General features: G+C 45.5%; 1 long non-coding RNA gene across 1 annotated transcript; it reads left to right on the top strand.

The window, feature by feature from the left end:
* The first annotated feature begins 1,361 nt into the window (after positions 1 to 1,361).
* Positions 1,362 to 25,022, top strand: LOC138273924 (uncharacterized). Its single transcript, XR_011200300.1, has 3 exons — positions 1,362 to 1,415; positions 7,876 to 7,909; positions 24,642 to 25,022. It is a non-coding gene; the product is annotated as an uncharacterized lncRNA (long non-coding RNA).
* Positions 25,023 to 26,509: the final 1,487 nt, after the last annotated feature.

The following is a 26,509-nucleotide window of genomic DNA, read 5'->3' on the forward strand; positions in this document are numbered from 1 at the left end:
TTAAAAATTCTAGATCACTTAAAATTACAAATTATATTTAAAAAAATTAATAACAATTACACAAACAAAAATAACACGTAAAATTAATATATGAACTAAAACATTAAAATAATTAAAAAACAATATTCTTTACAACTATGTTATTGAAAACAATATTAACAACATCATTCTTGTAAAAGATATTATTTACTTGAAAAAACAATATTTTTGACGATATTTCTGCATCACAATATTTCTGTATCACAATATTAATTTCTTAATATTTCTGTGTTCCAATATTAAAAACTCTCTCTGCTTATGTCACATGAGGAGAACTTACTGTTAGCTCCAAAGAAATACTAAAGCAAACTTTCTACTGTAAGTGCCTCTTGGTTTCCACTATATAGAGTTCCCAGCTGATGCAGAAAGCTCTTCTGAGATAAAGTATGAGCTCACAAACATTCCACTTCTGATTAGGTTTGTCCAGTCTCTCCACCTTCAACTCTTGCAGCACCTACTGCTCTCACAGCAGTTGCAAGCTTCAGTGGGAGACTTGAGAAATTCTGATTACAGTGTACTTTGTAATATACTCCTGGATTGGCGCTAATCAGCCAAACTGCCAATTCATAACCTATGACCTTGGCTGATCCATCTTTTTCAATGATGACGGGACTTCCTTTATATGCTAGTATGGCCAGTTTATGGTTCAGCTGGAAGGAAACTGAAGGGGTCTCATTTGTGGAGTCTCATTGGTTAAATGTGTCTAAGTAGTTGAAATGCAAGTACCATACGGTAATACAGAGCATCAGTTTTAAAGAGATTTTGGGACCCCCACCACCCTGCCACCCCAAAAGCTTTATATTATGGGATTTGTTCTCCCTTGGGGATCAGGGCTTTCCTGACTGGATTGTTTTACGGTATGCAGGTAAATCATGTTGGGTATACAGAGAATATATTCTGACTCATGAAAGGGCTTTGTGACAATGAAATAATTTCTAAGAGGAGCACTGGGGTGCTGAATGCTTCTTGCAACCACAGGACCACCAACTGTGTGGTCCCTGCTACCTGCACAATGCCCTTTTTTCACCTCTTGGTGAACAACTGTGCCAGATTGAAATGCAGCACCTCTGAAATGGAAGCCTGTAGAGGTATACACTTACATTTAATGCAGTTTTTGAGGCATTATCAATCACTCATTAAATCCTCTCCGTTATGTACTCCAATTAAAAGGCTGTTTTCAATGCAGTCAAAACTTTCCTTTAAAGTAAAATGTTCTGAAAGCACCAGTGAATCAACACAGTTTATCAACTTAAGTTATATTGTGAGCTTTATATGCATGTCACCAAATATGCCACTCTTATCTCCCCATCATTTTGTCTTTCAGTAATGAAAAGGAATTACTATTAAGTGACATGGATGCAGAAATTAAGAGCATGGTAAGTTTACTGCATTCCATTACATCTCTCATCCTTCTACGTTGTCCATTATTTAGAGTCTACTTTTCAGATGTTCTATGTAGCACGCTTTTGGAAACACACTTCCCTAGAAGAGACGTCCAGCCACAGATTCCTTACCTTTGAATTTCCCAAGCGTCAAACTGGATCTGGAAGATTTTTCATGAGCAGTACCCCTGCGTGTCAGTAGGTAGCGTTGATCGGCTCCGCATGGCATCTTTGGTATCGTCTGCACTGGAAATGACATGGTGGTCACCTATATAGACACCACCTTGGCACACTGACATCAGTTCTTTTCTTTCCTCGCCAATTAATGCTGATCCAGAGGAGAGCTACCCCGCTGTCATTTTTTGACAGACCTTTTTCAACATTTTGGCAAATTCGTTTTTTTGAAGAATTTTCCTTCTGGTATCGGAGATAGAGGCACAATTCTGTGAATTTGTCACTAGGTTGGACTTCGCACCTCCACACTTTTCCGGAAGCCGGAGCACCCCTCACTCAGATAAAAGACTTTTACGAGGCCATGCGATGCATATTTGAGAGGGCCAAACCCTCCAGAGCACCTTCGGGCCCGACAGGGTCAAGGAGGGCCCATCAGGATCTGCAGCAGTAGCTTCGGCCTCGACCCTGATGGGCCTCTGTGGATCTAATCACGGATGCAGACCAACGACCGGCATGCCACTGCGACCTTCCCCAATACTTCTGGTGCCCACCGGTGGCACGAGCCCTATTTAGATTCCCAAATCTGGCATAGGGTCAACCGACGTTGATTCCTGTGGTGACCAGATCCACGTGTCCAAGGTCTGCGCCTGAGCCCTATTCTGAAGAGTAGGGCCTTGGGGAAGAAAGAGAGGGGTCACTGCACCCTTTAGGATACCAGATAGAAGGCCAAACATGGACTGGTGTGAGGGACTGGGTGATGCCAACAGGCTGGATAGGTCTCTGAATATTGGCATGCTTTCTCCTCCTCTAGGAGTAGGTAGAGACATATGCGAGCTGGGAGCTTCCTCTTCAGAAGCCCACTCTCTTTTAATGAAGCACTAACTGAAGCCCAGGATAGGGGCTCCTGCGAACAGTTGCTGGTCCAGGCTTCTATTTCCTATGGCACATTCCTTGCCGCAGCACCACACAGGGAATCCAAGAGGCAGGATATCTTAGGAAAGAAAACGTTTTCTTCCACCAGCCTTGCATTGAGGTCAGTGAACACTGCATGCTTATTGGGCCACTATTCCCACAGTTTGTGGGACACAGTTGTGCAAGTGCTGCCACAGCTCCCGGTCTGGGCAATCCTCTCCCAAGCTGTCAAAGATGAGAGATGCAGCAAAGTTCGCCATCAGCTGTGGTTTAGACACGACTGACTTGCTAGGCAGAGCAGTTCCTCGACAGTGGTGCTTTGATGCCACGCCTGGCTGAGAACATCTGGCTTTTCAGGGAATGCCCAAGGCTTCCCTTAGGGACATGCCCTTTGATGGCAATTGTCTCTTTGGAGACAAGGAAGATTCAGCGCTGGTGCACTTTAAGTTCTCGCAGGCTACAGCCAAGCCCTTGGGTCTCTGAGCTGCCCCACGTCACCCCAAGTCTGCCGTTTGCTCATTTTGTGGCTACGGAAGGGGCTTTGGACCACACCAACCTTATCCCAGTCACACATCCCTTGTAAGCTGCCCAGCCTCTGCGTGGAGTAGGGTGCGGTTTATACCCCCCAGCAACCGCAGTCCCTAAGCCCTCCTAACCTTGCCCTACAAGACCCTGGGCATCCAGTTAGTGGCAGAATCAGCCATCATCTCTACCACTGGCAGTCCATAACATCGGTCAGGTGGATCTTACAGATCATTCAGAGCGACTACTCCCTCCCCTTTAAATTCTCCTCTCCCCATGTACCTCCATCTCATGATCAGCTGACACAGGATCATTTGTCCTTGCGCCTCAAGGAAATAATGGCTCTCTTGGCCAAGGGGGATGTAGAGAGGGTTTCGATGTCAGAAGTAGGCAGTGGTTTTTATTCCCACTACTTTCTGATACTCAAAAAGAATAAAGGTCTTCAGCTTATCTTAGATCTGCAGACCCTCAATCTCTTCCTCAAGAAGGAGATATTCAAGACGCTCACATTTCCATATCCCTAGCCTGCCTGCCCATTGGCGCTACCTGCGGTTTATGGTAGGTCACAAGCACTTCCAATTTACAGTGCTCCCCTTTGGTGTTACCAGCGCCACTCAGTGTCCATTAAAGTGATGGCAGTGGTTGCAGCTCATCTGCAGAGATCAGGGGTGGCAGTCTTCCCCTATCTTGTTGACTGGCTGTTGAAGGCAAGCTCAGACCAAACTGTTGTCTCGTTGTTTCCCACCTTCAGACTACGGCAAACCTCCTGCATTCGCTGGAGTTCACTATAAACATGCCAAAGTCACACCTGGCTCCATCTCAGGTGCTCCCTTTCATCAGAGCTGTTCTGACCATGGTGTAGTTTCAGTCTTATCTCCTGTGCAGCAAGTCTAAGATATTAAGGCTGTGAAACCGATGTTTCAGCCTCTATCCTGAATTTCAGTGAGAATGACTGAGGCTGTTGGGCCTCCTGCATCCTGCTTGTGACGCATGCCAGATGGCATATGTGGGCTTTGCAGTGGGACCTGAATTTCCAGAAGGCACAGTATCAGGGGAATCTCTCCGACATGATCCAGATCTATTCCTGCTTCCATGTCCTCCGCATGTTCTGCAAGATCTTCCAATGTATCGCCATTGCGACCAGGAAGACAGTAACCTAGGCCCTCATGTCCAGCCACCTCAACTATGGCAACGTCCTCTGCGCCAGAACCAAGAAGCAGTTCCTGAATCACCTCCAGACCATCCAGAATGCAGCAGTAAGACTCATCCTCGACCTCCTCAGAAGAACCAGCAAGTGTCCCCACCTCAGGGCCCTCCACTAACTCCCTATCCTGCAAAAATGCCACTTCAAGCTCCTCATGCACGCCTACAAAACCCTCCACGATGTCGGGCCTGCCTATATCAGCAAATGCATCACATTCCACCAACTCACCAGAGAGCTCTGCTCTGCCAACCTCGACCTGGCCTACATCCTCCGCATCCGTCGGGAATGCCTTGGTGGCTGCTGCTGCTCCTATCTCGCTGCCAAGTCCAGTAACGCTCACCCCCTTCACCTGTGCACCTCCCCTTCTCTGGAAGACTTCAGAAGACAGCTAAAGTCATGACATTTCTACCTCCATCACCAGCTGGCCATGGCTCGCAGACTCCCCCCAGCGCCTGAACGCTCCTTGGGGTGACAAGATTTCACTCTACAAATCTCAGTGATTGATTGATTGAAAAGACCTGCAGAGGTGGCTAACAAACCGCAATTGGGTCTCCCTTTCCCAATGAAATCTCACAGTAGTGACAGACGCGTCGCTTCTAGGATGGGGCGACCATCTGGGGGAGGTGCAATTCAGAGGACTCTGATCTCCTGCAGAAAAGCGACTTCACATCAACATGCTGGAGCTCCAAGAAATCCATCAGGCATTGACGGCCTTCCTTCCTTCCATCAAGGGATGGCTAGTGCAGGTGTTCACGGACAACACCACTGTCATGTGGTACTGCAACACTGCCGGTTGGGGTTGTGGACCCTCTGTCATGAGGCCCTACACCTCTGTGTATGGCTAGAACAGCAGGGCATATCCCTGGTGGTTCAACATCTGGCAGGTTACCTGAACACCAGAGCAGATTAACTCAGCTGCCAATGTCTAGTGGATCACGAATGGCATCTCCATCTGGAAGTGGCACAATGTCTCTTTCAGCAGTAGGGTGAGACTTGGTTAGATCTGTTCGCCTCCTCCAAGAACGCACACTGTCAACAATTTTGCGCTCTGGACTTTTCCAAGGTGGCTCTCACTCTGAGACACTTTTCATCTAGAGTGGAGCTCAGGCCTCCTTACGGCTTACCACCCATACCACTCCTGTCCAGAGCTCTCAAGAAGATCAAGAGAGACCAGGCCAAAGTCATCCTTGTGGCTCTGGGCTGGGCACAGAGTCTGGTATCTCCAGCTGCTCAGTATGAGCACTGATTCCCCGACCAGGCTGTCCCTCCAACCAAACCTGTTAACTCTCTGCCTTCTTTCATGGAGATTGGGCGGTGACAGTTCACAGCTTTCAACCTTTTTGACCTTTCTCCCAAAGTCTGTAATGTAATTCTGGCAGCAAGGTGTTCCTCTACAAAGTTGGTATTCGCCTGCTGAAGGAAAAAGTTTGCATTTTATAATACAGAGAAATCCACCCATTTCCTGCTTCTTTCACTGATGTAATTCTCTTCATTCTTGACCTTTCCTAGCAGGGCTCCGCTTTGGTTACTCTGAAATGTTAGCTTTCTGCTCTGTCTGTCTACCAGTGGCTGCCTGACCAATACTCTATATTTTACTCCCCTAATGTACAAAGGTGTCTTAGGGGGTTTGCACATATGTTTCTACCTTTGCCTTTCAATATACCTCAGTGGGACCTTAATTTGGTTCTCACATTCCTGATGTGTGCTCCTTTCAAGGCCTCCAGCTGTTCAGGCTAAAAACAGCAGTTCTCATGTCAGTAACATCTGCCGGAGGGTGAGTGAGCTGCAGGCTTTGTCATCCAAGCCTCCCTACTTGTCTGTTTTCCCAGACAAACTGGGGCTTTGCAGAAGGGCCTTTTTCCTCCAGAAAGTGGGGACACCATTACATGTGGGCCAATCCGTCACCTTGTCCACTTTCTACGTTCCTTTACATCCCTCCAAAGAAGTGGAGCACCTCCACCATCTGGACCCACAAAGAGCATTGTTGTTCTGCCTTGATCGCACAAGAGAGTGTCGAATGGATGACCAACTCTTTATGGGGTATGTTGGAACGAAGAAGAGTTGGGCAGTGCAGAAATGAACCATTTCACATTGGGACATTCTCCGCATTAAAATCTGCTACGCACTGGCCAAGAAGCAGAAGACTAAAGGCTTAAAGGCTCATTCCACCATAGCTAAAGCTGCAACCACTGTATTAGCATGTGGAGTCCCAGTCCTGGACACCTGCCAGACAACAACGTGGGTGTCCCTGCACACATTTACCAAACACTACAGCCTGGGCAGTCAGGTCTCCAGGGACGGCCATTTCAGCTGTTTTGTTCTGCAGGACTTCCTAGTTTAACATTCGTCTTCAGCCCACCGCAAGGGATGGTATTGCTTTGGTATCTATAGAAATGTAAGGAATCTGGGGCTAGATGTCTCCATCAGATGCACATGTTACTTGCTTTTAGTAACGCATTTTCTAGTAGAGACAATATCTAGCCGCAGATGCTTTCCTGACCAACCCATCCTCCCCGCTCTGCGGACAGATTTCTAGGGTTAGGGATAATCCCTTTTAGCGCCCTAGTTCAGACACACCAGTGTCAGTGCACTTCATGGCTCCATGGATGTCAGCATGTGGAGCTGGTGCATATATAAGTGGCCATTCGATGCCACCAACCAGTGTGCAGGGGTACTGCTCACGAAAAATCTTCTGGATCCAATCTGACAACTGGGAAATTCAAAGGAAAGGAATCTGCGGCTAGATATGGTCTCTACCAGATAATTTGTTACTGAAGGTAACTAACTTGTTCATCAGTGCTCACCATTTGGAATTCTATTGATAAAGACCACGTGTGAAGCTCTTCAACGCTTTAGTCACATGCTTCTCCTAGAGTTACTGATGGAGACATAGGACTTACATTCCATTATTATATTAGGAGCTAAAGTGGTCACAGACTACCTTAGCCTACCACACACAATCATACCCTGAGTTGAGTTACTTTATGAACACCCAAAAAGCCACCATCGGTACTTGTAGCTAGAAATCTCCACTTTTCTCAGGACACAGACTTGGCTAGCTTGAGTGTGAGATGCTGGATGAGCATGCATTCGGCTGACGTATTTCTGAGCGTGAATGTTCCTCCTACTTTCACCCACCTAGTCTTGAGAATAGCCAGCAGTGGATTTCTGATTGTGGCAGGCCTTTGACCATCATGGTGGTGGACGTCGTGTCCTCAGTAACCTTGATTCACAAAGTACATACCACCAGACTTTGAATAAAGCCAATAATCTGTTAAGCATACCTAAAACAGAATTTAAACGCGATGCAATTAGCCTAGTGATGGGTGTTAATCATTGATTGAGCTTCTATAAAAAAATGCAGAGTACAAGCACACTCAGAGCTACAGAGAGGCATTTTCTGCTGAAGCCAAGTCTCAATCACAATCAGTACAAACATTAGGAAAACAGACTGCATGCAGGAAACTCGTAGCTCAATAACCTGGGTTTACGCCCGATTGCACGTGTGTAATAATAAAAAAATACACACAACCCTACCCAAGAAGCTGCCATTTGCTAATATGAGTGCTAAAATATTTGTGTATCGTATGCTGTATAGCAAACGATCTTTCTGTAAAATACATCACTTGTCTTTTCATTCAGAATCAGGACGAAGAAATGCGGTTCACAAGACATTGTAAGTCACTCCTTTTTTATTTTCTTGAACTAAGTATTCAGAGTTCGGTGCGGGATGATTTATGTAGATTGGTTAGCCCTTTGAAGGATAATATGGTTTTTACTCCTCACTTGTTTGTAAAATCCCCATTCCTGTAGCCAGCACCAATGAGTTAATGTCTCATAACAATTGTTTCAATTAATTCCTTTCGTACTGCGCAGTGATCCTTCGGTTAACAATGAGCTTGCAAATGTGCTACCTATTGTTTTGCGCATGCGCCTAGATTTATTGGGCGTGTTTATGCAAATAAAGGAAGCTGTATGTGACAGACTAAATTAACAGATTCTGCTTCTCCATTTGCTCTGCACAAGGCATTTAATTTTTCCTTGCTTCTCTGCTACATATTATATTAATTTCAAGTTTATGCTATTATCCTTTCGTTTACTTTCTAATGGCGTTTTACTTTTTTTTACATAAAAATAGTAACAACGATTCTCTGTTGTAGTTACTTTATTGACTTTGTACTTGTTACCGTTTTTATTTTTTTTATTACAATTAGACAATGTAAATACAGCAAAAATACATAGCAAATAACATGAATCTAAATGTTTAATTAATATTTTGGTACAATAAAATAAGGTTTATTATTTTGGGGGAAATACACATAAATGTGTACGAATCAAATTATATTACAAATAGGGACTTTCCCTGTGCAAACATATACAAACCACTTGCAAACTAGATATCATGGCCACAAGATAGCCTTGAAGATGTATATTCATTTTCTCCTACATAATATTATACCATAGATAATATTACAAGGGTTAAAATCCCATGCACGAGGCAGCCACTGAGTAAACTGGGCGTGATTTACCTTGAAGGTTTGAGAACACCCACAAACACATCAGTCTGTAGCCATTTACAACTTCCTCTATCTCAGAGTGTGAAATTTTGGCAGAATGTTCCTTTCCTTGTTCGATACTCAAGCCACGGAGTGCAGTCTGTCGGGATGTGACCTACTGACAAGACAGTGCTCCCTTTGCTTCAAATGCCAAGAAGCAGGCCTGGCTTTAGGGCGGTGCGAGCGGTGCGACCACACCGGGTGTTGCCCTCAAGGGGGCGCTGTCTTGAGCAATAACTTAGAAGCTTGCGATTTAGAAGCACCTCTTGAAAAGTTTTTTGTGTGTCCAGCCTTCAAGAAGCAATTAAAATATGAAGATACCTCTTGTGATTAATGTTCCTGCTAGGGAGAGAGATGAGAGTTTTGTTCAGTGGCAGCTTTGACCAGCCATAAAGCAGCGTAGAAGAAGAATATGCAGAGGGTTAATATGCCTGCTGCAAAGAACAGAACTATATTTTATGTGGATAGCTGAGTGGATTAGTAAAGCCAGCCTTTTAAAACAAATGAATATGTGAAAGGGGGGCTATGGAGAGATGAGGGGCACATTTGCTGGGTGGTAGTGAGGAAATCCGAGGAGGTGGTCATGGCGTGGGGGGTGCCAAAATAGACCACCCCACAGGGCGCCACCAGCTCTAAAGCCGGTCCTGCCAAGAAGAAAGCACAGTCTGTCGATGCATGGACCACTGACTGGATGGTATTCTCTTGGTAGGAATTCTAAGCATGGAGTGTGATTTGTCAGGATGGGGACTGCTGACGGGATACTTTTCCCTTGCTGTAATCCCAAGTAGATAGCAGTCTGCATGAGAAAGCCACTGACTGAATGCGCTCCCCTCACTTGATAAGTCAGACACAGTCTTCAGACTGTCAGGGCGCGAACCATTGACATGATGCGCTTCCATCACTTGACATGTCAGACACAGTCTGCAGACTGTCAGGGAATGAACTGCTGACAGTACCAATCCAGTGTCGGAGAAGAAAGACAAAGACATCAGTGTGTAGCTGTCAGGTGAGTAGAGCAGCAGTCGGGGAATGAAGAGCGAACAGTTTTCGCTTTCCTTGCCTGAAATGCCACACACAGCGCAGTCTGTCAGGGCTTGGCATTGTGACAGGATGTGCTGCCTTTGTTTGAAATTCCAGGCAGGTAGTGCAGTCTATTAAGGTATGAAGTGCTTAAAGAAAGCATTTCCCTTGCTTGAAATGCCATGCAGATAGCACAGTCCATCTGGAAGGAAAGTGCTAAAACAGCATCAAATGCCCGGTAGCTAGTGCAGTCTGTCAGGGCTTGAACCCACATACATTGCCAGGTGGGTAGTTCAGTCTGCCAGTCCCAGAAATGTGTCAATGACAGGACTGCTGTGACGTGGAGTGGCCCGAACAATTATGCTACTTACTCCTGGTAGAATAGCTTCACCATGGAGGTCAGACCAAGGGAGCACGTCGAGGCTCATGTGTTGTTTTTCAAGCACACCAGATGGAGTCAGCCTTCTCTCCAGATAGGCACATGCCATCAAGGGCTTTGTCCTGGCCAGAGATCTGACAGCATAATCGATAGCTATGGTAAAATTGGTGAGTAACTCAAGAGTGTGCTGGGAATGATTGTAGTTTCAAAATATGATGGGTAGCAATGATCAGACTGTTGAGTGACGAGTGTGAAGACTAACATTGCTGAGACTAGTGAGTGATGTGGGAGTGTGATGTGTAGAGATGGTGAGACTGGAGAGTGATGTCTAAGATGGTGACACTGTGACAAGTGATCTGAGAGTTTAGGAGTAGCAATGGTGAGATGGGTCAGTGATTTTATCGTGCGGGGACTAACATTGGTGAGACAGGTGAATGATGGGAGAGTGTCATGTGTACCAATGATAAATCTGAGGTGGTTAATGTGAGAATGTGATGGGTAACAATGGTGGGACTAGTGCGTAATGTGAGATGTGATGGGTTTCAGTGGTGAGACTGTATAAGTGATGTGTGAGTGTTAGTAGCAGTGGCTAGGCAGTGATGGTTCATGAGGATGAGACTGAGTGATACAACAGTGTGACGAGAAGGAACACTGAGGACGTAGTAGATATTGATGCTGAGACTTTGGTGAGTCACCTAAGAATCTGATGACTAGCAATGGTGAGACTTTTTCTCAGTTACCATGGGTAGCAATTACGATAATGGCTATTTGAAGTCATAGTGTAATGGGTAGTGATGGTAAGGCTGTGGTGAGTGTTGTTAGAATGTATGATGAGGCTGGTGGACCATGTCAGATGGTTATCACTGATGAGAGTGGTGAGTGATGTGGAGTGTAGTGGCAGAGGATAGTAGTGGCAGTGGATAGTGATGACCAGACTGGTGAGTGATGAAAAAGTGTGATAGGGTGCGATGGTGAAAATGTGGTGAGTGCCATGAGAGTGTTTGGTAGCAATGTTGAGACTAGTGAGCTCTGTGAGAATGTCACTGGTGAGTTGTTGTCTTGGATTGCAAAGGAAAGTGGAGGGGATACTGTGGTGAGTGAAGCAGAAGTGTGATGGGTAGATCTAAGACTCTGCTGAGTGATGAGAGTGTGATGATCAGCAATGGTGACACTGTGGTCACTGATGTGAGCACAATGGCTAGCGATGGTTAGGCTTGTGTTGAGTGATGTGAGAGTGTGATGGGTAGTAATGGTGAAACACGTCAGTAATGTGAGACCATTGTGGCTGTGGTGAATGCAGTGAGAGTGAGATGGCTAGCAATGGTGAGAGTCTGGCGAACAATAGGTGAGTGTGATATCTAGCAATGTTGAACCTGTTGGATGATGTGAGTTTGATGGTTGGAGATGGTGAGAGGAACGAGCCTGATTGGTAGAGGTAGTGAGATCGTAGTGAAAGGAAAGAGTATTATGGGAGCAGTGGAGAGACCTTCGGATACAGAGCCACTGGCACAGCAGGCTATTGTGGATCCAAAAGTCAATTCCCATAGGGAAGCCCGATGCTCACTAGAAGAGGAGGTGCACAGAACTTGCCACCATTACATTTAGCGTAGACTCTGACCCTGTGGAGTACCTACCATATGATGACCCAGACCAGGACCCCCTTCAGGAGTTTCAAGGCCTGTCTAGAGCAAGTGGTCTGGACACCTCACCAGAACACACCATGGAGTTAACAGCTGGGCCCTCAATGCCAGTAGTATTCATCCATCAAATTATGCTGAAGGCTGCTGAGGCCTTCGATTTACAGCTCCCTACAGCATAGATGAAAACCAATGTCCTTACTGAGGCCCTCATGCAATCATCAGCCTTAGCACAACCCTTGCTACCTTTTAATAAGGCCTTACTGTCACCTGTCCTGGCGGCTTGGGAGAAGTCCTCACCTATGCCAGCGGTAGATAGACTTGTGGCCCGCTGCTACAGCTCGGTGCCAGATGACTGCATTGTTCTTTTCCATACTTTGCCTTTGGACAGGGAGTCTAAGAGAGAGGAGAATTGGGGCACAAAGGCATTCTCGGCAGGGAGAGTGGTGCTGAAATCCATAAATTATGTCTTCTGACTCATTCAACCCACGTCTTATGGAACATGGCCCATATGATGCTGCCTCACATTCCTGCGTACATGAAGGGGCATTTTCAGGAAGTATTGTTGATGACCAGAGTGCGTTTCATCATATAATTAAATCCAGGCTCCATACAGCTGATTCCATTGCACGTGCTATGGGGACTTCTGTTTCCACACATCGCCATAACTGGCAACGGACATCCAAATTCTCCTTTGATGTCCACTCTAATGGATCTTCCTATTGACAGGGTGCACCTCTTCAGTGATAAAAACAGATTATGCGTTTGAGATAATAGACTCTAAATGCCATGGCATGTTTGCCTAATCTTCAGCTTCCGCCACCTTCCAGTGACTTTCAATCCTTTTACCATTTTTGTGGGTTTGGCAGAGGTGGGAGCCCTTATCAACATACTGATATCAGCTCCCTTTTTTCCATGCCTTTAATGCATAATGATTTTTTTCATACTCTCTGTTTGGAAATTGTTGCATTTTCAGTGTTTTTTCTCTTAAAGTATAGGATTTTGTAAATTGTTGCAGCATCAGAAGTCAGGTTTTAAACCTTGCAAGGACTGTGAGGGTCAGATGTCTATTTTTGATCCTCATGACAACTGTCTTTGGTGTTTGGGTTTGGATCATGATGCCAGGGACTGTTTCAGTTGGCAGAAAATTAATCATTAGGCCCTGAAAGAGAGAGAGGCAAAATTGTTTATGGCCAGATCGTGAGATGAAAAAAAGAGGTTCTTGTCCAAAATCCGGGTTCCATCCCCTCATTCTTCAAAGTCAACAAGTAAGAAGCATAACCAGAAGCAATGTCATATGCCCTGACATCGCTCGTCAAAGGACAGGTCACTGAGGCCGGTTTCGTCACAACCGCTCTTGGAGGAAGATGGTCAGGTGGTCAAACCAACTTCGTCTCTGGCGTCGATGTCAGCCTTTGATACCATCTGCTCTTCCTACTTCTCCTGTAGTATCAAGTGCAATGCCGCCATCAGATCCAGTTACTCAACCACAAAAGGAAAAGGTGTACACAGCATTTCTAACTCTGTCATGGACCCCAGTAACTTTTTTAATGTTGTGTTCAATATTTGCAATAGGCCGATGGTTCCATCTGGGGCACCTGCTGGCTCCATGAGTTCTTTAGCTTATTCCCAGGAGGCTTTTCAACACTATACCAGCAGGCACCCTTAATGCCATTTATGTCGCTGGCCTAGGTTCTGGGTCCCCTGGCCAACTCTGGCACCAATGGATATCTCTAGGAAGAGGATGCCACCTCTTTTGGGTACTACTTTCTCTAGACATTTTGTCAATGTAGCAGGTGACACTACCGGTGCCAACTACTTCTGCCTGACATCACAAGCTACAACTCTGGTGTCCATTCTGACTTCTCTGGTGCAATTGCAGATTTCGCTGGTGCCAACAATGGCATAGCTGACACCGCATACGAGCTCACATTAATCAGAATCCTAGGCACAGATCCAGAAGAGAGTGATGGAAGTGATGGACAAGTGATGGAAGTGATGAACAAGTGATGGAAGAAAGGCCAATTTTGTTTTGAAGGATGAGACTCCCAGGAAGAGGGAGAGATTGTTGAGCCGCCCTCAACGGACCCAGAGCTTGAAGGGTTAAGAGAGTCAAGTGGTTTGGATACATCCCCAGAATGGGAATTGCTAGCCAAAAGGCATTTAATCTCCTGAAGTCACTATGTACCATTCCATCATCAGGAAAGCTGGGGATCAGATATGTTAGATTTATCCCTTCCTACCACGGAGCTGAATCTAATACTCCAACTCCCTCTTCATTCCTCTTCACAATTCTCTGAGCCACTGATACCCTTCAATGAGATTTTGACAGAACCAATCATGAATACATGGCAGAAACTGATAACAGCCACATCTGTTTCAAGGCCGAAAGCCAGACGATATAAGCTGGCTCCTGGAGAACCTCTGTTTTTGTCCTCACATCCTATACTAGAGAATCTGGTTGTTCAAGCCTCATGCTCATCGAAGCTGACCCCCAGGCTAATTTCCCACTTCACCTCTGGATAGCGAGTCCAAGAAGATGGAGCTAAAAAGATTTTCTCATCTGGAAGCATGGCTCTATAGTCCCCTAAAGCTACTGGTTTACTGGGGAGGTACATTCATGTCCTCCTGTATTCTGTGCATTCTGTTCCTCAATTGCCTGATGACTACCAAGGTCATTTTTTGTAACCATTGAAAAATGGACAAGCAGCACCCAATCAGGGTATTATGACGGGACTGGATATGGCTGAATCTGTGGCAAGGGCAATGGGCACTTCAATTTCTACTGGAAGACATGCATTTCTGAGGAGTTCTAGTTTTTCATAGTAAGTGCAGAACACCCTTATAGATTTGAACTTTGATGGCTCTCACCTATCTAGGGCTAAGGCATATTCTACTTTAGAATGTTTGAAGGACAGCAATGCCATAGCTTGTTCCTTGGGTCTTCAGTCTCAGCCTCAGGATTACAGGGAATTCAAAGGACTTTGCAGCTTCTTTAGAGGATTTTCATTTAGTGGGTGCCAGCAGCAGCAACCTGAACAGCAGCAATCTGCAGACCCCCTCTATAAGTCGTACAGAGGGCATGGTAGAGGTAGACAGCTGGCCATTCCCCGCCCACCATTTTTCACCTCATACCTTTCCTCCTGTGCTGAAAACAAAGGAAAGCCACCTTAGTTTTCCCTCTTATAGTATGCCTTACCAGTGGGAGGGAGAGTGTCCCAGGTTCGGCATCAGTGGAGGTCCATATCATTAGATCTTTGGATGTTAAGTATTGTCAAAAAGGGGTATGCCCTACCCTTCCAAGAATTCCCCCCACCTTTTACATCCAGACTGAATACACTTTCTGCATACCATCTTCGGCTTCTCCAACAGGAAGTCCAATCCCTATTTCACAAGGGCACAGTGAAGTTGGTACCAGAGCAGGAAAGGGGTCAGGGATACTGCTCACATTATTTCCTGGTATCCAAGAAGGATAGTCGTTTACGACTGATCATAGACCTCAGGATTTTGAACTGGTTTCTCAAAAAAGAAAAGTTCAAGATGTGCACCCTAGTTTAGGTGCTTCTTGCACTGGAGAAAAAATACTAGATGGTGTCAATCAACTTGCAAGATGTTTGCTTTCACATCCCTATTCTGTAGTCACACAGCAAGTATCTCCGTTTCACGTGGGGTTCCAATATTATCAGTTTGTGGTCCACCTATTTGGCCCTACTTCTACCCCTCATGTCTTCACAAAGGTGTTGGTGGTGGTAGCGGCCCATCTCAGAAGGTCGGTGTTGCATCACTTGCAGGTAACAACTCAGCTGTTGTTTGAACTGGGCTTTTCTATCAACAGGCCCAAATCTCTCCTAGAGACCTCTTGGCACTCCCTGTTTAGACAGACAGTAAGGGAAACAACTGTGAATGAGCCTCCCCTCCTCCTCAGAGGATTAATGACATTCAGGCTATGATTCTGATGATTCAGGATGGAGTGGTTATTCCAGTCCTGAAGGTGTTTCGCCTGCTAGGCCTGGTAGAGGCATGCACACTGGCACATGAGGGCCCTCCAGGCGTGCCTCTGCAAGCAGTGGTTTCAACACAATGGAGGTCTTCGGTGTCCACAGTCATAACAGATGCCTCCACTTTAATATTGGGAGGACATCTGTAGGATCTGGAGATCAGAGGCCTGTGGTCTGCAGAGGAACAATTGTTTCATATGAATCTGCTAGAATTGCCGATGATACGTCTGGCTCTCAATATCTTTCTCCCTTCCCTTCATGGTCAGTCAGCCCAAATCTTGACGTAAAACACTACTGCAACGTTGTACTTCAACAAGTAAGGAGGAGTGGGGGTCATCTCTTCTCTGCAAAGATGCTTGACAACTCTGGTCCTGGGTTCAGGATCTCCAGATTTTTATGGCTGCAAGTCACCTCGCCAAGATGCTCAACTTACATGCAGGCGGTGTTATTCCTCTTCCAGCTATGTGGGACTCCCCAGCTAAACCTCTTTACCACTCAAGAAAATGTGCACTGCTCATTGTTCTGCAGCATCCAGTATTTGATGCAGGAAGCATTGGGAGACACATTTCAATTGAGCTGGAGCTTCCAGCTTCTTAATGCATTTCCTCCCATACCCTTGATTCGTTGGGTCAATTCACCTTGATGGGGTCCGAGTGATCTTGATTGCCCCAGACTGGCCACAAAGGATGTGGTATTCACATCTTACCTCTCCCTGTGCCCTTCACTCCATATTCCTCACAGGACAGTCCTCCTCCTGCAATCGAAGGGGCCAACACTTAGCCAGATAGGCAGTGTATGCCAGTATCACGCCCCCCAAATCAGAGCTAGTGTCCTTTCCTTTGACAGGCCTGGAGAAGGTGATGACTGGGAGGGGTCTGAGGATCCTTATGGCTACCACCATCCATTTGATAAACCAGAGGACAAGTAGTAAAAGTACCTGGCAGATGCCAGTGGTTTGGACACCTCACCAGACACAGGTCTGGTCTCCCCCCCACTTTGGCTACAGAGGAGGGTGCCTAATTTGAAATGGTGGTGCGGAGTGCATCTGAGGTCCTGAACCTTCAATTGCCCACAGTGGCAGTGAAGATGAATGTCCTGACAGTGGTGCTTCAGCCGAACCATTACCCCCTTTAACAAAGCCCTTACGGATACCCTACTTGGGGACTGGATCACCTGGTATCAGGGTCACAGCCAAAACCTTCCCTGGGCAATAACCTGGCTTCTTGGTGACCAAGCGGCACTCCAATGACTTGCCTGGGCTCAGCAAACTCGGGTGCAACTTTGGGCATTGGGTCCTGGTCACTGGTGCTTCACAGCAGCAGTCTGAAGATAAAGGGGTACCAACTTACACCAGTAGGCTTTTCAGCTGTTGTGGCCCTGTGCTGTGGAAATGAGGTCAAGTAACTGAACCTTGGAGTCTCTTTGCTTTGGCTGAGCTCTGGAGGCAACTTCTTCATTATCAGCACACAGCAGACACAGTCTCTCTTATTTGTTAGCCAGCAGTTTCAGCAGGTGCAGTCCACGCCAGTGCAGCCTCCCTTTTCTGGTACCACAGTGCAGGAGGGCAATCCTTCTTCAAGCTTTTTTCTTCTAGTCCAATTAAGATCTGAGTTCTGGCTGCAAGGGGTACCCATTTTATGCTCTGAAAGTTCACTCATGGTAGGCGTAGTTAGTAGCCAATGGGCTACCAGGTTCCCTCCTTTCCGATGACCACTTCCTGGGAAGTTTGTCATCTGGCTTTCATCTTACTCCCAACACAGCAGAACCCCTCCCTCAGCATCCAGATCTCCCTAGCCCAACTCAGAGGTGTGGCTACTAAAGGTGCTACACTCCCCTGGAAAACCACTTTGAAAACTGGCTTCCACTTCCCTATCCCTAGTGCCAGTCTGTCTGCCTGAACAATACAGCAGCTCCTCTTTCAAGTGCCGTTCAAATGTGGCTTCTCCTTTGAAGCTGACCTTTTGGTCTAACACCTGTTCGGCTTCCTGTGAGAAAGAGGTAACACCTCTCTCCCATGCAAGTCTCTGCATCACTGTATTTTACGCCACTGCTCTCTGAGATTCTACTCTGCACTACTCCACTCTATGCCACTGCACTCTGTCACTGCACTATACTCTACTCTGCACCACTCTATGTCACTGCACTCTACTTCACTCTACTCTGCACCATTCCACTCTGCACTGCTCTACTCTGTGCTTTTCTAATCTGTGCCACTTTACTCTGCGCCACTCTTCTCTGTACCACCCCACTCTGAACCACTGCACTCTACTATGCTCCACTCTTATCTATGCCACTGCATTCTATAACTCTGCATTATATGCCACTGAATTCAATGCCACTGCACTCTAAACCACTATACTCTGCAACACACTACTCCAATGCACTCCACACTAGTCCACACTACTCTGTGCCACTCCAGTGTATGCCACTCTACGCAGCTCCACACTATGCCACTCCAATACACAACACAATCTGCCAATCCACTCTACAAGACTCTACTCCACTCTTCGCCCTTCCACTTTATGACACCCCATGCGACTCCTGTATGCTACTAACTTTTAGCCATATTGAGTAGCAGCCATGCTGGTGTACAACATGACTAAAATAAATTGGCAAAGCCAATAGCTAGTGCATAGGCGAGACCCATTGGCTTTGCCAATGCTCGTTCATCATTCTTCTCGTAATAATGGATTTACAGCTGTTTCCAGGTGAAATAAAAGTGACTGAAAAAGATGGAATACTGCACCTATGTCAGTATCGTTGTGTCAAATTTCAGTCTACGTTCGCAGATGGTCTACATTTATGTCAAAATATCTGTCATCCCTTCTGATGTATAATGGTGTATTATGCTGCCACTGCTGTGAACCAAACTAAGAGCTAATAGCAGCCAGAAATCTCCATTGCCTGGAAAGCCCAAAGAGAGGCTCACCAACATCCCCAGACAGTGGCAGCCTGCAGCTGCAAGTCAAAGTCACCACCACCACTGAGTATGTAACCAGTGAGACAGCAGCACTGACACCAGAGAGTGGCTTGACTATACCACAATGCATAACAGAACTAGACCAGTGGGAGCTATCAAGATGCCAGACTTTCCCAAAGAAGAAATGATAATCCCGACACAGAGATACTGCAAACAGGTAAGCTGCTCCACAAGGCCAGAAAAATCACATGGACCAACCACTGCAATCTGTTCTATGCCTAATCACATCAAAGCCAAACTGCAGCACACCTGAAGGTCAAGTATTATAAGATGAGATTTCCGTGGGGGGAAAAAAACAAATTCACGTATGGACATGCAGGATAGGCACTAGGAGACTCCAAAGCCGCTAGCAGCATGGCATAACGAGAAAACAAGGTTGCCAACGACCTCCTCAAATATTGCAAGGAGTAAACACCAAGCAGCAAGATAAGCACCTAAGCAGAGACCATATAAGGAATGGGCAAAGTAGACAATTGCCCAGGGTCCCCACCTTCCAAGGGGCCTCCTGGAGAACTTTCTTTTTATATAGCTCACCTCTGTATATTTCCATGTATCAGACTCTCTCCTCCCTGCCCACCTCTACCTCTGAATGTCTCTCTCTCTATACCCAGGGGCATCTGAAATATTTATGAGGGCCCTGGAAAGACATATTTGAACTGTTTGTGTGAATTCTGTTTCTGAAAGTTTGCTTGGCACCATGCAGTGTTCAATTAGGAGGAAACTTCCATTAAATTGATGAATAGGGGGGCCCAAAATACGTGTTGAAGGGCCTCAAAATCCATATGATGACACTTCATATGTGGCTTTCCATCAGATCTTTATTGTAGTGGAAAGAAACATTCAGGCGCATGAACCCTTGAACATCTTGAGACATAATTCTCAAGAACATGTCAACTATATGTTGCAGTTTACATATCCTTTGCGGTTTAAGTATTAAAGGGGCATCTGTGGGGCTTCTTGATGACTGTGTGTGTGTCTTCCATGATCACCACGGTGAGTGGGAATCCACTGATATTAAAGAAGTCCCTCAATTTTATTACAAGAACGGAGACTCCCATTATGCTTCCTTTTCTTGCTTTATTATCAATTGCAGCCAAGATACAACACGCAAACAAGAACTACATATCCCATGAATCAAGAAAAAATATATGTCATACATGAAGTCATAAACAAATAACCAATAGAAAGAGCCCAACCCCAATAATTGTCTTAACTGCGAGCAACAAGTCCTCTTTTCTTGCTGCTCGCAGTCAAGATAAATTCTATTTTACGCCTTACATATAATATTGCTGTTATTCTCTTAATTTAAGTATTTTATTTTGTGGTATGTATAATCTGTTGTGTTTTTTAACTGGCTTATGGTTTCCTGTTGGTTTTCTAAAATCTAAAGCGAGCGCTTTGTTCACGCGTCGCTTGAGGAGCCGAACGTTCGGCTCTCCTGCCTCACTCTTCTAAGGTACGCGTCTCACTCGAGCGCTTTCCTCAGAAGAGCCTGCATCGCGCAGCGGCAGCGCGTCTCGGCAAGCTTTCTTCAGGGTTTTCCTGCATCTACAAACGCGTTCTTCCCTCTGGCTCCTCGGCGGTTTTAATACCGTCTCCAGCAGACAGTTCCTGCTTCGGGCGGAGTCGAGGAGCGAGTCACGCCTCCTCAAGCCTTTTTTGGTTTTGGGGGAGTGTCTTTCATTTTTTACACTCCCCCTGCATACGCCCATAGCCCACAGCACATTTTTAACCCTTTCTTCACTGGTTTGATTTTAGTATACAATTTATTTATTCTTTTTTCCTACCTTTTTCAATTTGTGAGCTTTTCTGCCCCAGAACTTATTTAATATTTCTAGAAAATGTCTAAAAAAGCTTCTGAAGATAATAATAACGTTGACATTGATAATTTTTGCACTGATTTGAATACTTTTATTCAAGATACTGTTCAGCAGGCTGTGTCAACATCTATGTTGCATATGTCTAAAAAGCTGGAACTTTCTTTTAAAAAACTGTCTACCCAAAATGCTAATGTTTCTGAGCCAATTAAAAGGAAAAGCGCACCATTTCTAAGGTACAGGCTATGTCTAGCGCTGATGAGTCTCCCCAATTTGCTGGTCCTGCCCCCATAAGGAGTTTCATATGGTGGAAATGGGTCCCTCTCCTTTTAATATTATACAGTTGAGGGACACAGATGATGATATGGAGTATGATGATGGGGAAAACGATGATACTCAGTTTTGATGATCCCTGGCAAGGGCCTCTAGAGAAAAGGCAAAACATTTCTCTTTCTGATTCGGACCTATCTTCAAATATAAATGATTTTACTGTTCTTGATGCTTTGGGGGAACCAATGTTTGATCCCACTTTGATAGACCACCCAAACTCTACTGAATTGTTCCCGTCTGAACATGTGGCGGAAAATGTTTTGCTTCAATTAAGACACTCTTTGGACAAGTCCATGAGAAACAAATTGTGCTCTGAATGTCCCCGTCCCTCCCTTCCTCACAGCATCACTTCCACTCCCATTATTGATCCTAATACGGTTTTATTTTTCTCCAAATATGGTTAAGATCCTAAGAAAGGGGTCGATATGGCGTGGTCCATTTGCGAGGACAGACTTTTTGACCTTGTTGGTCCTCTGACCAGAATTCTTGATTTGGCTGAAGAGGCCAGGTTGGAAGGCTCACAAATTGACCCTGCTACTCTTTCTAACTGGGCCCACCGGGCATTTTGCATTTTGGGTAATGCGAACACCGCTATTTCTCAGGAAAGACGAAAAAGTATTGTGCTTAAAATGGACCCTAAATTGGGCAGCCTGGCAGCCAGAGAAGAAGGACAGCAAGCTAATGGTCTATTTTTTGGGGACTAGTTTATAAAAGGAACTCAGTAAATATGTTTCTACCTTCGCGACCCTGGATAAGGCTCAGGTCTCATTAAAGAAGATTTTCAGCTCCAGGGTTTTTGGCAGGGCAGGTAAAGGGAGGAGGCGCTTTACTGGCCGCTTCACCTCCCGTGGTGGCAGTTCCCTCCCCTCAGAGGCTCCTCGTTCTACTTCCCTGAATTCAGACCTCAGTTCTACTCTCAAAGAGGGAGGGGTTTCAGGAGCAGAGGTTACCGTCAAAGAGGAGGACAAGTCTCAGGTAAGAAATGTAAGTTTTGGCCCTCTTCCTGTGGGAGGTCAATTGGCACATTTTCTTTCAAATTGGTATCAAATTACTGCGGATCCATGGGTTCTTCAGACCATTCAAGGGTATTGCCTAGACCTGTATCAAGTTCCCAGCCAACCTTGTCCTCCTCCCCCACTAAGGTTTTGCCAGGAACAATCATGTTTAATAAAATTAGAGATTCTGTCTTTGATTTCAAAAAACGTAATAGAAGAAACTTGCTTTCACCCCTCTGGTTTTCTCAGTACTATTTTTCTGGTCCAAAAGAAAAAAAAAAGTTTCGTCCAGTGATAAATCTGAAATTGTTCAACAACTATGTTGTTTACAATCATTTCAAAATGGAGACTATTCTCCATCTCAGAGACATCTTGATGGAAGGCGATTGGTTCGTTCGTCTAGATCTCCAGGACGCTTATTTTGCGATTCCTGTCCATCCTTTTTACAGGAAATTCCTACAATTTCAGTGGGAAGGCTCCATTTTCCAGTTCACTGCTCTCCCTTTCGGCCTTGCTTCCACTCCCTGGTGTTTCACAAAGGTGATGAAGCCAGTGGTAGCTTATTTAAGAGCTCAGGGAATAAAATTGATCATCTATCTAGACGATTTTCTCATTACGGCTCAGAACAAGGACACCCTGTTATAGCATTTACACATTTGCCTTCATCTTTTGCAGTCCCTAGGTTTTCTGGTAAACATGGAAAAGTCTTCTCTTGCTCCCTCGACTTAGGTGGAAGATTTGATAGATTCCAAAACAACATCCCTGTCTCTACCCCATCAGAAAGTGAGTCGAATAAAACACGAGCTTCGGCAAGTCCTCAATCTTTCTGTCCTCTCTCTTCGATCTCTGGCAAGAATTGTAGGCCTCTTGGCCTCATCCATTCAGGCCATATTTCCAGGTCCTTTACATTACAGAGCCCTTCAGAGGCTAAAGATTTGACATCTCCGCAGAGGTCTTCAGTGCTCGGATGTAATTCTTTTGGATCAGGACTCTCGAGCAGAGATACAGTGGTGGCTCAATCATTTGGAAGCATGGAACGGGAGAGCAATTTTCTCTTCGGCCCCAGATCTAGTAGTAGAATCCGCTGCAAGTCAGACAGGTTGGGGCGCAAGATGTGGCAACGTCTTGACTGGGGGCGTATGGTCAGAGAAGGAGTCTGCACTGCACATCAATTGTTTTGAGATGCTTGCAGGTTCCTTTGCACTAAAGACTTTCGCAAAGGACAAGGTAAATTGCTCTGTTCTTTTGAAGATGGACAATATTTCCGCAGTAAAGTATATCAATCATCTTGGAGGAACAAAATCCAAACCTCTTGCAGATCTAGCCAAAAGCTTTTGGGAGTTTTGCCTTCTTCGGAAATTGTCGGTCAGGGGACAATATCTACCGGGCAAAATGAACACAATAGCGGATTGGTGTTCACGCCATCTAAAAGATTCCAGCCATTGGCGTCTTCATCCTTTAGTGTTCAACAAACTTTCTTCGAAATTCGGTGCCATGACGATAGATCTGTTCGCTTCTCGAATGAACTCTCACCTCCCAGGGTTTTACAGCTGGAGACCGGATCCTCAAGCTCTTTCTACGGACGCTTTTCTCCAGGATTGGTCTTTCCATCTCAACTTTGCCTTTCCTCCTTTCATGATGATAGCCAGAGTCCTGGCCCAGGTTCGTCATCAACGAGCCTCCCTGGTATTAGTGACTCCCTTTTGGCAAACCCAGGCTTGGTTCCCTTTGGTTCTGGAACTGTCAATCGATTTTCCGGTCCTAATCCCACCCTTTCCGGAGCTCCTTCTCGATCTGGAGGGTCGTCCTCACGATATGATTCTCCACCACACCTTAACTCTGGTAGCATGGAAGATTTCGGGTCAGCCTGGAGAACCGCCGGAATTTCGGAGGAAGCTGCCCAGTACATCCGCCACTCTTGGGCTCCAGGAACGACTAAGGCTTACAAGTCTGCCTGGTTGGTCTGGTGTGGCTGGTGCTTGGACAGGAATTCAGATCCCTTTTCAGCCGATGTGACTTTAGTCATTCATTTTTTAGCGTCCCTAGCCTCCCAGGGAAAAGCATACAGAACAGTAAATACTTATAGATCTGCTATTTCTGCCGAACATATTCACGTCCAGTTTTCTCCTACTAATGTGTCTTTCAGAGTTCATAGAAGGACAAAGACAAATATTTCTGTGATTCATTACCCGTATTTTCCTTTGCATCCTAAACTCTGTGTTGGTAACTGTTTAAAGGTTTACATTGCAAAAACCGCAGATTTAAGAACGTCCTCCTCTCCCCAGTTGCTTATTTCTTTCTCTAAACCTAATAAACCCGTCTCTTCCCCTACCCTTGCTCGATGGGTTAAATGGGTTATGACCCTTGCGGGATATTGACACCAGTTCCTTTGGAGCACATTCCGCCAGAGGTGCTATGGCTTCTAAGGCCCTTTGGGTTAGAGCTCGTTTGGAGGACATTCTTAGATCAGCAGACTGGTCTAATGTTTCCACTTTTAGAACTTTTTATTGTAAACCAATTTCTTCTGTGGCCGATTCTGTTATTAACATGCTTTAAACAAGCATAATAGGAGCCTCCGTTCTTGTAATAAAATTCAGATTTTCCTAGCTTTAGTGAAGGAAAGTCTAGATTTTATTAAAGCCACTGAGGCAAGTATCATCCCACCGCTTTTATTAACCCTCCCATTTCTATTTCAGTGCCGGCTCCCCCTGCACCACTCGCTTCGTCTTGAAGATGTTTGTTTGGTTTCCAAGACCCTTCCTCAGGAAGTCTCTCCTTCTGACATTCTTCACGATCATCGCTTAATGCTTTCCGGTTGTTATGGGTACCTCCTGAATCCGATTCCTCCATCAGCCCTGGACTGTGCAAAATACTTTTTTACGCTATTGATGGCTTTTTCCATTATTTTGGTTATTATTCCTTTGTTTCGTTCACCTTGACATGCTCTCGCAAGAAAAGAGGACTTGTTGCTCGCAGTCAAGACAGTTATTGGGGTTGGGTGCTTTCTATTGGTTATTTGTTTATGACTTCATGTACGACATATATTTTTTCTTGATTCATGGGATATGTAGTTCTTGTTTGCGTGTTTTATCTTGGCTGCTATTGATAATAAAGCAAGAAAAGGAAGCATAATACTCGCCTCCGTGTCTTTAATAAAAGCTAGACTTTCCTTCACTAAAGCTAGGAAAATCAGAATTCTTGCTGTACCTGCTGTGGTGACCAGGGAAAGGACATGGGGCCAGATTTAAGAAAACTGGCGCTGCACCCAGTGCAGCGTCACTTTTCTCGAGCCCCTTAGCACCCCTCTAACGCCGCTGTGTGCGCGCCGTATCTAAGATACAGCGCATCTTGGCAGTAGTTAGGGAACTAGCGTCAAAATTTCTAATGCTAGTTTGGAGCTTTGCTGGATTAGCTGGCACAGGCATAATGTAGTGCAAGGGGTTACAACGTGGCACAATGCATGCACTCCGCCACCTTGTATATTTGGGGCTGCAATTTTTGCCTCGTTGAGCCACAGTAGCGTAAAAAAATTTATACTAATGTGGCGCAAGGAGGCGCTAGGAGCTCTTAAATCAGCCCCATGGTGTGCTCCATAAACCTGAAGCACACCAGTGCTGTACCATACTGCCTTGCACAAATGAAGCTGTAAGGTGCCCACTGTCCCTCCAATGACCCTAAGGAGAGACGCTTTGACATAGAGGCATAGTACACATAGCAGGTTGGTCTTTAATATCAAGGGGTTTCATTTCTATCAAGGGTGTGTGGGGCGATAAAGGGTCTGATGCCATTCATAGTGTGGTACTTTGCTGGCATGTCCTTTTATTCACCTCTCTTCCTTGTGACCTCCAGTATAGCTTACTGTTGTGATCAGTTAGGTTTGTTCCAAAGAAGCGGAGACAAAACAATTGCATTTAGAAACCATACTGAATCGAGTAAGTTGCAGCAGAACAGTGTAGGGCATGCAAGGGAATGAGACTTGAATATGAAAGGCTCAGGGTTTACCAAATAGCACGGAGATCTGCCCTTTGTCCATCTCTCTGGTTCTCTGGCTAACCCAATTAGACAAGCAACAGCTCCAGCAACTGTCTCTGTTTTGTCTACAGACCATATGTCCCTCAATATTGTTGTAACAATATTCTGCCCACTAGCGGCTCGCAGGCCGCGGAAGGGGCGGGCGGGGAGGAGGCACGGGTGGGGGCACTAAAATGTAATTTAATTAAATAAAAAAACATTTTAAAAAACACACTTACCTGTTCCGTGCGGTCCCGCACCGCACTCCTCTTCCTTGCGTGCTGGACGAAGGCACAGACTCCCAGTCTGCCCTGCGACCAAAGTGGACCAAAGAAATAATACAAATCATGACCGTGTAAAAAAGCAGAGGCTTTGCAGGTGTACATTAGGAGGAAGAACTCTGCATGGTAACATACCTAGTGTACCTAGAACACTATACTTTTAACAAGGAAAAATAATGTTTTAATTCGTTCACTAGTCTTTGACTCTGCTGTCAACATGAATTACAAAATCTTAGTGCAAAACATCGATGCAGCGTTTCTAAAATATAAGC

The sequence above is a fragment of the Pleurodeles waltl genome, unplaced genomic scaffold (assembly GCF_031143425.1).
Source record: "Pleurodeles waltl isolate 20211129_DDA unplaced genomic scaffold, aPleWal1.hap1.20221129 scaffold_120, whole genome shotgun sequence".
Taxonomy (NCBI): Eukaryota; Metazoa; Chordata; class Amphibia; order Caudata; family Salamandridae; genus Pleurodeles; species Pleurodeles waltl.